Below are 14,392 nucleotides of genomic sequence, written 5' to 3'. Positions count from 1 at the left end.
TCATGGAAGAAGGTTTAACGTAGGCCATAACTATTGGCCTTATTCCACTCTTCACTGGAAAGAAGAGGTCCCTTCCACAAGCCAAATGAGGGTTCTATACAGCTAGAGGAGGATCCCTTCTCGCTGTCTCAAGAGACCCTCAAACGTAGCAAAAAGAAGACCCAGATCTGCACCATAGAGAGGTTTCTATTTAAGGTTTGACTTCTACCTCGGATGGGTACCCAAGTTAGTCTCATGGTGATCTCAGATCTAAGGAACGCATGACAGAAGGACGCAAGGAGTTCTGTGCTTGTATCATTCTCAGCATACCTGTAAATTAAAGTCGTAGTCAAGATAGTCCTCGGATGGATGGAGCATAAAAGAGGCACTGTAATAATATGAATTATGGTTAGATTCATTCTTGACATAGTCACAATTTCTGAGATATCAATCTCAACATTTCTGTGTATAAAGCCTTGTCTCACAGCATATGGATCTGCCTCCTTGCAATACTAATATGTATATCAATGATATCACAACAGGTCTCGATATATATATATGTGTGTATCTGTGCTCCTTCATGGTTTGTAAAGTCACTGTTCTTATCTAAGCAAAGAAGAAGATTAAGTTAACAAGAAAAGTAAAAAGATGTCACAATTTTTTATCTAGTCCCAAAGAATCACTTTACACCTAATTTCCCTAGATTCTTCAACATGGTATCAAAGCTAAGGTGACACATCAAGGAAAGGGCATCTCAAGAACACTCATCAAGGAAGGACATCTACAAAAGTTGAAGCATCAAGCCAAGAAGTCTCTATCATATCAAGGGCAAGAAGGTCTATCATCTATCATTCATCAAGGGAGACTACAAAGCTAGAAGAAGAGCCTTATATAAAGGCACCTACAAAGAAGAGCAGATCAAAGAGGGACCTACATCAAGCCACAAATCATCAAGCAAGTCTCATCATCAAGCAAGCCCACTTGGAGAAGACATCTTGAGGAACATCAAGATTCAAGGAAAGCAAGCCATCAAGACTTCAAGGAGAAAAGAAGTCAACTACATTTCAAAATCTATCAAGTAAGTATATGTCCCCTTCTGAATATACATCAATGTCTTTTTGCAAGGAAAGAAACAAATTGGTAGGTACCAATAACTTTCTTGCATGGAAGAAGAGGGCTGATTTACTTCTCAAGGAGAATGATCTCCTAGAACACATCAAAGGCAATGTTACTATTCCTGCTAAGGAACAAACTCAAGCCTTAGCCAAGTACAATAAGGATGAGACAAGAATTCAAAGGATTCTAATAGAATCCATCAAAGACTTTCTCATTCCTTATGTCTCCAAATTTGACACATCAAAAGAAATCTATGCTAAGTTAGTAGAGCTATTCTCGGTATCCACAGCCGAAGAAGTGATATCTGTAAGGAATGAATTGTACAAGATGAAGATATCAGGAAGGAATAGCTCCTTACTTCATGAAGATCTCTAAGATGAGAGATCAACTTCAAGAGCTTGGGGAAGTCATGTCTGACAGAGAAATGACAATTGTAGTACTCAATGCTCTACCTGAGGATTGGAGCAACTTCACATCAAGCATATATGCCAAGAAGGAAGCAACCACACTCAGTGAAATGTGGTCTCTATGCAAGGCAGAGAAAACCAAACTTAAAGCAAAGGAAGATGTGAGATCAAAGAGGCAAGCATTTGCTACCATGGACAAGAGAAAGGGAAAATTTGGCAAATTTGGTCCACAAAGAACAAACAACAAAGACATGTCCAAAATCCAATGCTATGGATGCCAAAAATATGGACACTACAAAAGGAATTGTCCTAAGCTTAAGAAGGACAACAACAACAAAAGAAAGAGTGAAGAAGCTCACGTGACTCCAGGTGAAAGAAGAAGAAAAGAAGCAAAAGAAGGAAGATCCTCCAGATCTCTACTATGACTAAGTCAAACTCTTTACTTCAAGTTTTCCTTCAAAGTTTTGAGTAGGATAGGAGCATGTAGGAATAAAATAAAATTGCATGGCTAGAAACATCTTCTAGAATCTAGAAGCATGAAGTACATAAAGTTCTAAATACTCATGAAGAAGTAGCATTTATAACAACAACAAAATGCATGGTTAGAAATGTTAGCTCTGCGATATGATGGTGATTTTCTAAAGGTCGGAAGTGAACTCGGTCCTTGGTTATGCTCAAAAGAAGCTCATAATGTTCACTTTCTCCTTTTCCTTTGCCCCGCTCATTCTCCCTTCATCAGTCCTAAAAACGATTAATTCCTTTATCGGGTCCGGGTTTAATCGCTATCGCAAGTCGCATCCATGTGTGTAAAGGTTGCGCCCCTCGGCTTCCACCGACGCGATATTGCGATGTGATCTGATCGCAATCGCGCATCGCCATACGTAAAGGCCCAAAATTACCAAAAAACCCGATCCGACGACTCCCGTCGCACCCGATGAAGCGCCTTGCCCGATCACTTCTCCACCGTCCGATCAGCTCCGCCAAGATTGGACGGCCTTTGCACATTTCGTGCCCACAAAGCGATGGGACGTTAGCGCACGATGGAGAGCGGTTTTTCTCTCTCCTCCGCCGCTACGTGTCACGCGCTGAATGGAATCGCACACCCTCACCTTTTTACTGCCCGATGCCCAAGGGCGGTGCGATCGATACCGCTTACCGCTTGATCCTCAGTCCCCGCTCGATAACCATCACGTGCCTTTGCCACCCGATCGCCGTTGGCTCTGTCCATCTATGATCCAACGGCCCATGTTCATCCCGCTCTCACTTCTTCCAATATCCTCCGCTAGGTCATCTTCGCCGTCTATCCTCCCGATCCAATGGCCAATTGTGCTCCTTCATCCAACTCGTCCACTCGCTATGCAGTCTATGCCCCTTGACCGTTCCGTGTGCCCAAAGGATGAAGGTGACCAGACTTCCAGTACCATTTGTTGTTGCTCCTCAACAACCACATTTAACAGACAGTATGGCCGAAGAGGAAAAGGACAGAGCATTAGCATGTAACTGCACTTAGCAGTTAAGGAACTTCATTGATACGAACACTCCAGCTGCTTGAGAGGACAACAGAGCACCTGAAAAGATCAGATTCATCTACTGAAGAAAGAAAACACACGCAGAGACTCCATCAGGCAGTTAAATGCAGTTGGTGGTCAATTAAGACCCCTCCGTACCTAAATTGGTCAAGTGCCTTTGCAATGCAACTCTATATATACTCAGGAAACAGATGTAATCGGGGTTGATGGTTGATGTTTTGATGTAAGGTTCAACTTCTGGACACTGTAACTATTTGACACTTGTAGCGTCTCGTCTTCATTTTCAACTAATACAAGCTTATTTTGTTGTTAATTGCTCACTTTCCATTTCTCCTCTGTTATAAGCTATGCTTGATATGTTGTATGCTTGAATTCTTGATTTTTAGCATTAGAGTAGCTGTCATCCTATCTCTATGTTAAAGACTTGCATGTATCATCGCATAAGTTATTCAGGTTTCTATTCATCTAGTGCCAAAGAGTTGTCATCATGTCTGTGTATTAGGAGATTAGATTTGCAGACTTCTTTACTGATTGTAGCCGGCCATCACATGGTCTTGTGCATCTGCTGGTGTGGTCAGTATTCCCATAATCACCCAATCCTTAAACTGTGAGTAGTTGGTGGTCTAAAGCCTTGTAGTCTGAGGGTGTTCACGCATGTCTGGAGTGAAACTAAATAGAAGTGGTTATCTGGCTTGGGCAAGCATCATTCCTTCCATTCATCCATTTGCAACAACAAGTTGAATTTATATGTTACCAGGCATCTCCGAGCTACAACCTAGGAGAGTTTCTTGGAATCCTAACACAATTGGCACCGCTGCCAGGGAAAGGAGATTGAAGCTCAGCTTCCCTGGGAGAACAACACAGTTCCAGCTTTGATGATAGACAAAGCCTGGACACATTCCTGGTTGTAATCATCTATCTGGCGACTCTACTGGAGAACCAACCTTTGGCGACTCCACATTACAATTCTGGCTCAGTTCATGAGGCATACCCAGAGAAATCCTCAGAAATCACCTGCTGACCCAGTGCTTGACCCTGAGAAGATTGTTAAGCAAAGAAAAACATCACAGAAAGGAGCATCAGGATCAGGTAAGCCTAAACAATTTTATGCATCTCTACAAGAGAGGCTTGTAACTGAACATACACATTTTGAGGATATAGAGCCTAGCATTGTTAGCGAAGAAATACCCTCAGAGATTCATAAAGCTCCTTGTTCGTTAAGTTCCCCTTTGGATCTCAGCCCAAAGAAAACCTCCCACACAGTCCATCATATTCCTTTGTCCCTATCATTCATTTCACAGCTCCCTACCTTTCAAACTGCCAGCATCCATTCACCTACCCCAGCCATGGCAGGCCCACAAGCTCCCACTAAGATGGAAAGAATCATAGCTGCTAGGTATGGACCTCTTGTCCTACCTGTTCCTTTGAATGCCATGCTCGCAGGAAAATATTAGAAATACATGCCTAAATTCACTGGTACGGAGGGAGTGACAGCTGAAGAACAACTTTTATCTTTTTATAGTTATGCGGATAACCTTGATATCAGTGAGAATGATGTGTGGATGAGAGTGTTTGTCCAGAGCCTTGACGGAGAGGCTAGAAAGTGGTTCAGAGAGTTGACCCTTAGGTCAATAGCAGACATTGAAGCATTAGATGATGTGTTTTTGAGGCATTGGGGGGATAAGAAAGATCTGCTCTACTATCATACTGAGTTTGGGAACTTACAGAGGGAAAATGGTGAGCTGCTATCTGATTTCAATAAGAGATTTAACCGCATGTACAGCAGGATACCAACTGAAGTTAAACCCACCCCCACCTCTGCTAAGCTCACTTATGCTAATGCCTTCGATTCTCATTTCTGCCTGCTGTTAAGAGAAAGAAGATGTGCTTCTTTGGCTGATATGCAAGATGCAACCCTCGAAGTAGAATCAAACATCATAGCTGCAAAAAGGCTCGAAGGTAATGTTGATAGAAGAAGACAAAGGGGTGAGCTCTCATCATCCTCAGATCCTAAGATCGATAAAATGGCCAGGATGATAGAGTCATTAGCCTCTGAAGTTTCCAAATTAAGGATGGAGCAGCATTCAGGGAAAGGACAAGCTCCTCATATTTTTGCTTTTCCAAATCCAAATCCATTTAGAGGAGAAAAGGAGCAGTTGCAGATTTTGCAAAGAAACAAAGATGCAAACAAAGACCAAAGGGTGAAGACCCTTTTTCAAGATATAGTCATGGAAGAAGAGCAATTTGAAGAGGAGGATGAGGTCCATGGTATGGAAGACAAGGGTAGTGCCCCTTTCTTAACCAAAGCTGCCTATGAGAAGTCATTATCCAAAGGCCCTGCTCATAATTTTGTTGTCCCTACAGAACAACAAGCTTATAAGCAGAAGCAACCAGCAGCAGATCCCATCATCCTCAAAGTTCCAGCCATAGAGGTAAGAGGCCTTGAAGGTTCCCCTTCTTCTTTAAGTTTTCAATCAGAAATTCAGAAGCCAAGAATACACATGCCTCTGATTGGACCAGTGAAGAATGAGTCCTTCAGGAAATCTATCCTTGAAGAGCCTGAGCCTAAAGCTAGCCAAGCTTCTGATGACTATGCAAATCTGCAAATTGACCAACCTGCTATTATCCTCAGCCCAGTAATCAAAAAGGGTGAAGTCAGTTCCCCATCATCTTATGTTTCTCCGTCTGTTCAAGAGACAATCCCTCATAATTGTCCCCTAGGCGCTAAGGCCAGCCATAACTCAATGCCCAAGGCTGATGTTGATAATCTCAGTCTTGATATTCTGAAGCCTGCCCAGGTGGACTCCACACAGCTTGAAAGGGCAGTTTGCCAGATCACAGAGGAAGAAGGTGCACAGTTTTGGGACACCTCCTTGGATGGGACTAGTTCTAAGCAAGCTACGGAAGCAGGTGAAGTTTTTGTGTCCCACACACAAGAATACATCGATTCACCATTTATATTAATTGTTTAGGCCACAAATGACACAGCCAAGTACACAACAACCCTTGTTATTCAGCAGGTGTACAAAAGCTTCCACGAAGAACATCCAAGGATGAGAGCGTACAGAGAGGGGGTGAAATACAAACCATCTCTACCTGATGAGGTCAAATGCTCTAAACTTTTTGAGGTAGATGATCAAATCAACCCAATTTTGCAAATCTTTGATGAATTGGCTGACATGCATATTGACCAAGAGAAGGAGACCTTTCATAGAAAGGCAAAGAGGGTCAATCTTCAGTATGATGACTATTTTCTCCAATGGGATGCACTAAAGGAAAGGCAGGGAGGTCCTGGTAAAATAAATGCTCTATGGACAGGACCATTTGTCATCGCCCAGGTCCAGGGAAACAATACTCCCATGCTGCAGAGTTTGGAAGGAGAAATAATTTTGATGGCCCAGTAAATGGGTAGTTTTTGAAGATTTCTGTTGTTTAAGGCCTTTAGGCCCCAACATTGTAAATGTGTTCTTTTTACAAGTTTTAGGTGCAGGCACAATTAGACTCCATGCCCAATGGAACACTAGGAAATTTTGCTAATCTGGTTTTCATAGGAAAGGCATTGGTCTACAGTTCTTGAAACCTCACAGGGAGGATCTCATCCCTAGAAGGACCCAGTGTTAGCTCTGCTATATGATGGTGATTTTCTAAAGGTCGAAAGTGAGCTCGGTCCTTGGTCATGCTCAAAAGAAGCTCATAACGGTCACTTTCTCCTTTTCCTTTGTCCTGCTCATTCTCCCTTCATCAGTCCTAAAAATGATTAATTCCTTTATCGGGTCCGGGTTTAATCGCTATCGCAAGTCGCATCCATGTGTGTAAAGGTTGTGCCCCTCGGCTTCCGCCGACGCGATATTGCGATGCGATCTGATCGAAATCGTGCATCACCATACGTAAAGGCCCAAAATTACCAAAAAACCCGATCCGACGACTCCCATCGCACCCGATGAAGCGCCTTGCCCGATCACTTCTCCACCGTCCGATCAGCTCCGCCAAGATCGGACGGCCTTCGCACATTTCGCGCCCACAAAGCGATGGGATGTTAGCACACGATGGAGAGCAGTTTTTCTCTCTCCTCCGCCGCTACGTGTCACGCGCTGAATGGAATCGCACACCCTCACCTTTTTACCACCCGACGCCCAAGGGCAGTGCGATCGATACCGCTTACCGCTTGATCCTTCGTCCTCGTCCGATAACTGTCTCACGCCTTTGCCACTCAATCACCGTTGGATCTGTCCATCTAAGATCCGATGGCCCACATTCATCTCGCTCCCGCTTCTTCCGATATCCTTTGCCAGGTCATCTCTGCCGTCTATCCTCCCGATCCGATGGCCAATCTTGCTCCTTCATCCGACTCGTCCACTCGCTATGCAGTCTACGACCCTTGACCGTTCCGTGTGCCCAAAGGACGAAGGTGACTAGACTTCCAGTACCATTTGCTGTTGCTCCTCAACAACCACATTTAACAGACAATATGGCTGAAGGGGAAAAGGACAGAGCATGAGCATGTAACTGCACTTAGCAGTTAGGGAACTTCATCGATATGAACACTCCAGTTGCCTGAGAGGACAGCAGAGCACCTGAAAAGATCGGATTCATCTACTAAAGCAAGCAAACGCACGCAGAGACTCCATCTGGCAGTTAAACGCAGTTGGTGGTCAATTAAGACCCCTCCATACCTAAATTGGTCAAGTGCCTTTGTAATGAAACTCTATATATACCCAGGAAACAGATGTAATCGAGGTTGATAGTTGACGTTTTGATGTAAGATTCAACTTCTGGACACTGTAACTATTTGACACTTGCAGCTTCTCGTCTTCATTTTCAGCTAATACAAGCTTCTTTTGCTGTTAATTGCTCAATTTCCATTTCTCCTCTGTTCTACGCTGTGCTTGATATGCTATATGATTGAACTCTTGATTTTTAGCATCAGAGTAGCCGTCATCCTATCTCTATGTTAAAGACTTGCATGTATCATCGCATAAGTTATTCAGGTTTCTATTCATCTAGTGCGAGAGAGCTGTCATCCTGTCTGTGTATTAGGAGATTAGATTTGTAGACTTCTTTACTGGTTGCAGTCAGCCATCACATGGTGTTGTGCATCTGCTGGTGTGGTCAGTGTTCTCCATAATCACCCAATCCTTAAACTGTGAGTAGTTGGTGGTCTAAAGCCTTGTAGTCTGGGGGTGTTCACGCATGTTTGGAGTGAAACTGAATAGAAGTGGTTATCTGGCTTGGGCAAGCATCATTCCTTCCATTCATCCATTTGCAACAAGAAGTTGAATTTATATGTTACCAGGCATCTTCGAGCTACAACCTAGGAGAGTTTCTTGGAATCCTAACAAGAAATATCTTCTAGAATATAGGAGTATTGTAGATATAGCTCAAGATATTCATGTAAAAGGAGCATACCTAATATAGGACGACATCCACCATGAAAGAAAAATTGATCATGATTAAGAATCTTAGACGACCTCCATCATCAAAAGGAAAGAAACATTTGCAAGGCAAGGGCCTTTAAGATCCTATGATGGAATCTTGAAAAGAGGGTTCATGAACCAAAGCAGATGTCTCATTAGGAATCCCATTCATGGGATTCAAGAAAAGGATGATATGTAGGCAAGCTAAGATGAAGCAAGAAGGGTCACACCAAGGACAACCAAATGAAGCTAAGATGATCAAAGGAGAATCAAGATGAGGTATGTATGCATCAAAGTTTAGTCATGTTATCATTTGTATATTATTGAGTCATGGTAATAGTTCTATAACATGATCAAGTAGGAAAAAATCTCTTTCACCAATGACATGCTCGAAGGCATGTACTACAATGCAATAAAGGTCAACAAAAGGATATGCTCTCATAAGGAGTATAAGATTGCTGACTAAGAAGCAAGAAGAAACGTTGACTAATCTAGGAAGCAAGCAAAGAAGAAGTGCTCTCACAAGGAGCATAAGGTGGTTGACCAATCTATCCTAAAAGAAGAAAAAGAAAGAGATCAAGCATGTCAAGGACACCATGATCACATAGAATCGCTAACTGACAAAGAACCATTGAAGATATCTCCCTAAAGAAGGCAGGACAACTCTAACAAAGGAAGGAAGGACCATTGGCACCTTTGAAGGCCTTGAAGATATGAAAGATATAGATAACAGATTCTACTCTATGAAGATGTCATGATGAAGAAGCCATCTAGCAAAAGCACCATTTAATGTTGAAGCAATATCAAGATGAAGTCATAATGGGCTACTAGGTCGAAGCATGTAAACAAGCAAGTACAATGAAGCATCCATGAGAAGAGTATTATGAAGCATGGACAAATGACAAAGGACTAGCCAGATGATAAGAAAGCCTGATGTATGACAAGAAAGCCACTTTCCATGAAGGAAGCAATGACATGACAAAACAGGAAGGAAAGTGATCGATGGATGGTTCCCTACCTAAAAGAATTTCGAACAAAGACTTCATGACATCAAAGAAAGGAAGGAGATCAAGCAGCTGAAGGACCCACGAAGAAAAAGTTGTTGATGAATGAAATAGTCCCTAGTTAAGATGGAGCTCTGACAGGTTCCTGATCAAGAGGGAGTTTCATATCACCCTTGATTACAAAGGAGTGACAATTATGTTTTTCCATTTCATGTGTCATGCACTAGACTAGGACTAACAATCGTAAGTCTAGATGAAGGCTATGAATGGAAATGTAGACACAAGATAGACACAACATTCTTGTCTTCACTTGAGAAGAAATAATGGGAGGATTGGGTAATCATTTGGCATCCGATACCCTTTGAGGATGTGTAGGGCATCCGAGATGAGAGTAGGCAAGAGGACTGTTAAAATTGGCAACTAGGGAAAAACTTCATGTGGGTCATCTTATTCATGGCTAATAATATTTTTATTAGATTCCTCTCGTCGAGAGGTGTAGGATTGATATAAAGATCATCCAATTCCGATAAGTATTCATGGAGATATGAATTTATTTTGATTATGGAATTATTATCAAGCCGACCTACAACTCATGTAGGCTCAGAAGCCCAATAGTCACATCTATTCACCCACCAACGTTGTGTATAAATATAAGAGGACTTTTCCTCATTTAGACTCACTCATCTCATCACATCTCTCTCTCTCTACTGCGCAGATATGAGTCTCTTCTCTACTGCGCTGAAATGGGTCTCTCTCTCTCTCACATGTGAAGCCGGAAGCTGTTGAATCTGAAGCTGCAACTGCAGAAGTAAAGATTGACTTGTGTGGCCTAGAAGATCTCCTCTTTGGAACTGCGATGTAGGTTCATCTGAACCTCCTTTGAAAGCCGCAACTTTTGGTGGTGGAATGAAGTCAATCCGACGAACGGTTTGTAAGATATCGACTGCCCTAGTTTGAAGTTGGAAACTGCTGAAACTGAAGCTGCAACTGCAGAAGTAAAGATTGACTTGCGTGGCCTAGAAGATCTCCTCATCTAAACTGCGTTGTAGGTTCATCTGAACCTCCTTTGAAAGCCGCAAATTTTGGTGGTGGAATGAAGTCAATCCGACGAACTGTTTGCAAGATATCGACTACCCTAGTTTGAAGCCGGAAACTGCTGAAACTGAAGCTGCAACTGCAGAAGTAAAGATTGACTTGCGTGGCCTAGAAGATATCCTCTTTGGAACTGTGCTGTAGGTTCATCTGAACCTCCTTTGAAAGCTGAAACTTTTGGTGGTGGAATGAAGTCAATCCGACTGTCGGTTTGTGAGATATGGTCTGCCCTAGTTTGATAATGAAGCCGCTAATGCTGATGCTACTGCTGATATGAATCAGATTTATTGTACTATTTCTCTCTGCTGAATTATTGAAGATAAGAGAAGATTTGATCAAAGGGTTTCCCCACACATTGTGGGGTTTGTCCCTGGCTAGCCGCCACATCTTGTGTCTCTTGTCTTGGCTTGTTTTCTGTCGATCGTTTAATGTTCTATCTGCACTTTACTTTATGTACATGTGATTGCTAATCGGTGGAATATTATAAGAAAAAGAAGTAAACTGTTATAAGCATAGAACATACTATAACTTAATATGGTATCAAAGCTGAGGTGAAGACAAAGCCCGAGCAAGAGCAAGAGCAAGAGCAATCATTGAAGAGAAGATTGGCAAGGCTATCCTAAAAGAACTATGGGGTCCTCAACACTCTTTCCTACCAAAGACAAGCTCCGTGAGAAAGCTGACTATCACGGATGAAAGATGTCTATCGATCTAACCCTTGAAGATCAAGGAGTGCTGGACCATGTAAGAGTCAATATTGTTGAGCCTTCATCAAATGCACTACTGCTGCCTGGAACAAATGGAAAAATGGAGAAGTCAAAACAAAGAAGATCATCCGGGACTCTATCGACAAGCGCTTGGTGGCCTACATCTCTGATCTAGACACCTCCAAGGAAATCTACGACAAACTGGTGAGTTTATTTAAAGTTAATGATTGAAATCAAGTTTTGTTTCTTAGAAATAAGCTGAGGGAAATCAAGAAGGGTGAAGATGAAAGTATGCAAGCATACTTCTTAAGAATCACCGAGATCAAGAACGATCTCCTATTTATTGGGGAAACTATTACTGACAGAGAAATGGCACTCACAACTCTTGAAGGATTACCATCTGAATGGTATGTGTTCAGGACTACTCTTCTGAACTATAATGTAATTCCTGGTTTCGAGGAATTAATGGCTAGATGCATTCAATAAGAAACAAGGGAAGAAGTGTAAGAAATGCCCATGCCTAAAGGTCCTCCTACTGCCTTTTCTTTTCATGCAAAGAAAAGAAATAATTCCGAGACTAAATCAAAAGGAAAGGCTGGACCTAAGGCTAGAAGAAAATGACGATGTTACAAGGACTCACTCTAGGACGATGATCAAAGTCCCTCTGATGGCAATCAAAGGAATGACAAATTCAACAGCAAAGGTAAGAGGAGAGTTGGGAATCAAGGAAGAGGACAAGCATTCAAGAAGGCCAGAAATTCCAAGATGTATTAAATGCACCTGACCTCAAAAAGAACCTAGTGTCCATCTCGGGAACGAAAGACAAAGGTTACAAGGTAACCTTCAGCGATGGCAAGGCATACCTGAGGTTGGCATTAAGAGGGAGACTACTACACCACATACTCCTGAGCAGAATGGTGTGGTGGGAAGGAAGAACCGCATGATGATGGACGTTGTCTGGGCCATGCTACATGATCAAAGACTTCTGATGTTTCTATGGGATGAAACTACAATCACTGTCGTATATGTACAAAATTGATGCCCTCATCAAGCATTGGGTTCCAAGACTCCTAAAGAAAAGTTCACCGCAAGGTGAACAATCTTTCGACTTTGAGGAGCTCTCAAGAAGCCAACACCAGGGAACTGAAAGAAAAGGATGATGAATCAATACCTGATGTAGAAGAACCCATGGATCTGATAGATTCTCATCCACATGAGCCTTCCTCTTCTGGGAAGAGGCCTTCATGGCTTAGGGGGATACTTTATGATGCTAAAGGACATGCTGCACCCTGAGGAACCTTCCGTCAAAGTAAGAAACTTAATAGGTATCAAGGATACCTGACCATCATGAGCACGATCATTCAAAATGAGCCTTCGTCATTCTCAGATGCCGTCAAGCATCAAGTATGGAAGGATGCTATGACCGAAGAATATGAGTCTATCATAAAGAATGATGTTTGGGAAGTAGTTCCCAGACCCCAGGACAAGACTGTTGTTACTTCCAAATGGCTTTACAAGATAAAACATGCAGCAGATGGAAGCACGGAAAGGTATAAGGCTCGAGGAAGGTATAAACTATGATGAGATATTTGCACCTGTTGCCAGATATACGACCATCCGCTTGATCATAGCCCTTGCCACTTCACAAGGATGGAACCTACATCAGATGGATGTCAAGACTGCGTTCTTGCATGGCTCGATCAAAGAAGAGGTCTACGTGGAGCAACCCGAAGGATTTGAGATTTATGATCGAAAATCTCATGTATACAGGTTGAAGAAAGCTCTCTATGGGCTGAAGCAAGCACCCCGAGCATGGTATGAGAGGATTGATAGCTACTTGATGAAGTTGGGATTCATTAGGAGTGAAGCCGATCCTAACCTTTACTTTAAGGTTGAAGATGACAAGCCTCTCATACTGGTATTGTATGTGGATGACCTCTTTCTAACAGGTGCAGACCCTCTCATTCACAAATGTAAGAGGAAGCTGGCCTCTGAATTTGAAATGAAAGACCTAGGACTGATGCACTACTTCCTAGGACTTGAAGTATGGCAAAAGCCAAGGGAAATTTTCCTATCTCAAGGGAAATATGTGGTGAAGATATTGGAAAGATTTGGTATGATGGACTGTAAGCCTCTGACTACCTCGAGGATCTTAACTTTTAGAAGTTATATGGTAGTGATGTCGGACCAGATTTGGGAAATGCCTCTGAGTTTCATAAACTCATTCGCATTGATGTTCTTGGTGAACCTCCGTCTGAACATATTTTTTGCAGTTAGCATTGTGAGCTCATATTTGGTTGAGCCTCACTGGATTGATACCAGGAATCTTCTGAGATGTCTTCAGGACACAATCTCTCATGGATTAAGATACACTGCCGGAGATGTGAGACTACTTGGATATACTGATGTTGATTGGGCAGGCAGTGTGGTGGACCGTAAGAGCACTTCCGGGTGCTGTTTCACCTTGGGATCTACTTCGATATCCTGGATGAGCAGGAAGCACAAGTCAGTGGCTTTGAGCACCGCCGAAGCAGGATATATTGTTGCTAGCATAACCTCATGTGAGGTAGTCTAGTTGCGAAAGCTCTACAGTGAGCTGTTTGGATTTACATTGGATACCACTGTGATTCTCTATAACAACCAGAGGTGGGATTCGATTATTGAGGAATCCCGTATTCGTCGATTGCTCCAGCAGATAGACATCATCTTGGATATGGTAAGTTGATGAGCAAGGAGGCTCCATCGCATTAAGATGATGTACAGGTTGATACACCTTGTCAAAGCCCCGAGGAAAGATCTAATCTGTGATTTTCCCAAACGACTTGGAGTAGGTAAGAAACCCTTGTACAAGGGTCCTGCATGTTGCATACATTGAGCTCTGGGAGCTCTGAGGGCTTGCGGTTATTACTGGAGCAACATATGACCACAGGGTGACTCACCCTCCCCTGGTGGTGCACACTGGAACAAGATGATTCGCTCTCTTATGGGACAAGATGATTCGCTCTCTTGTGGAACAGGATGATTCGCTCTCCTGTGTAGCAGGATGATTAGTTCTCCTGTGAGGCCTGGATTGATGTGTTCTCCATGGCGATTATAGCAGGATTGATGTGTTCTCCTGTGAGGCCTGGATTGATGTGTTCTCCA

This window comes from Pinus tabuliformis, chromosome 1_2 (genome assembly GCF_031772625.1).
Source record: "Pinus tabuliformis cultivar Carrire ecotype Pingquan chromosome 1_2, CPIR1, whole genome shotgun sequence".
Lineage (NCBI taxonomy): Eukaryota > Viridiplantae > Streptophyta > Pinopsida > Pinales > Pinaceae > Pinus > Pinus tabuliformis.
The sequence above is the reverse complement of the archived record's forward strand: the minus strand, read 5'-3'. Positions refer to the sequence as shown.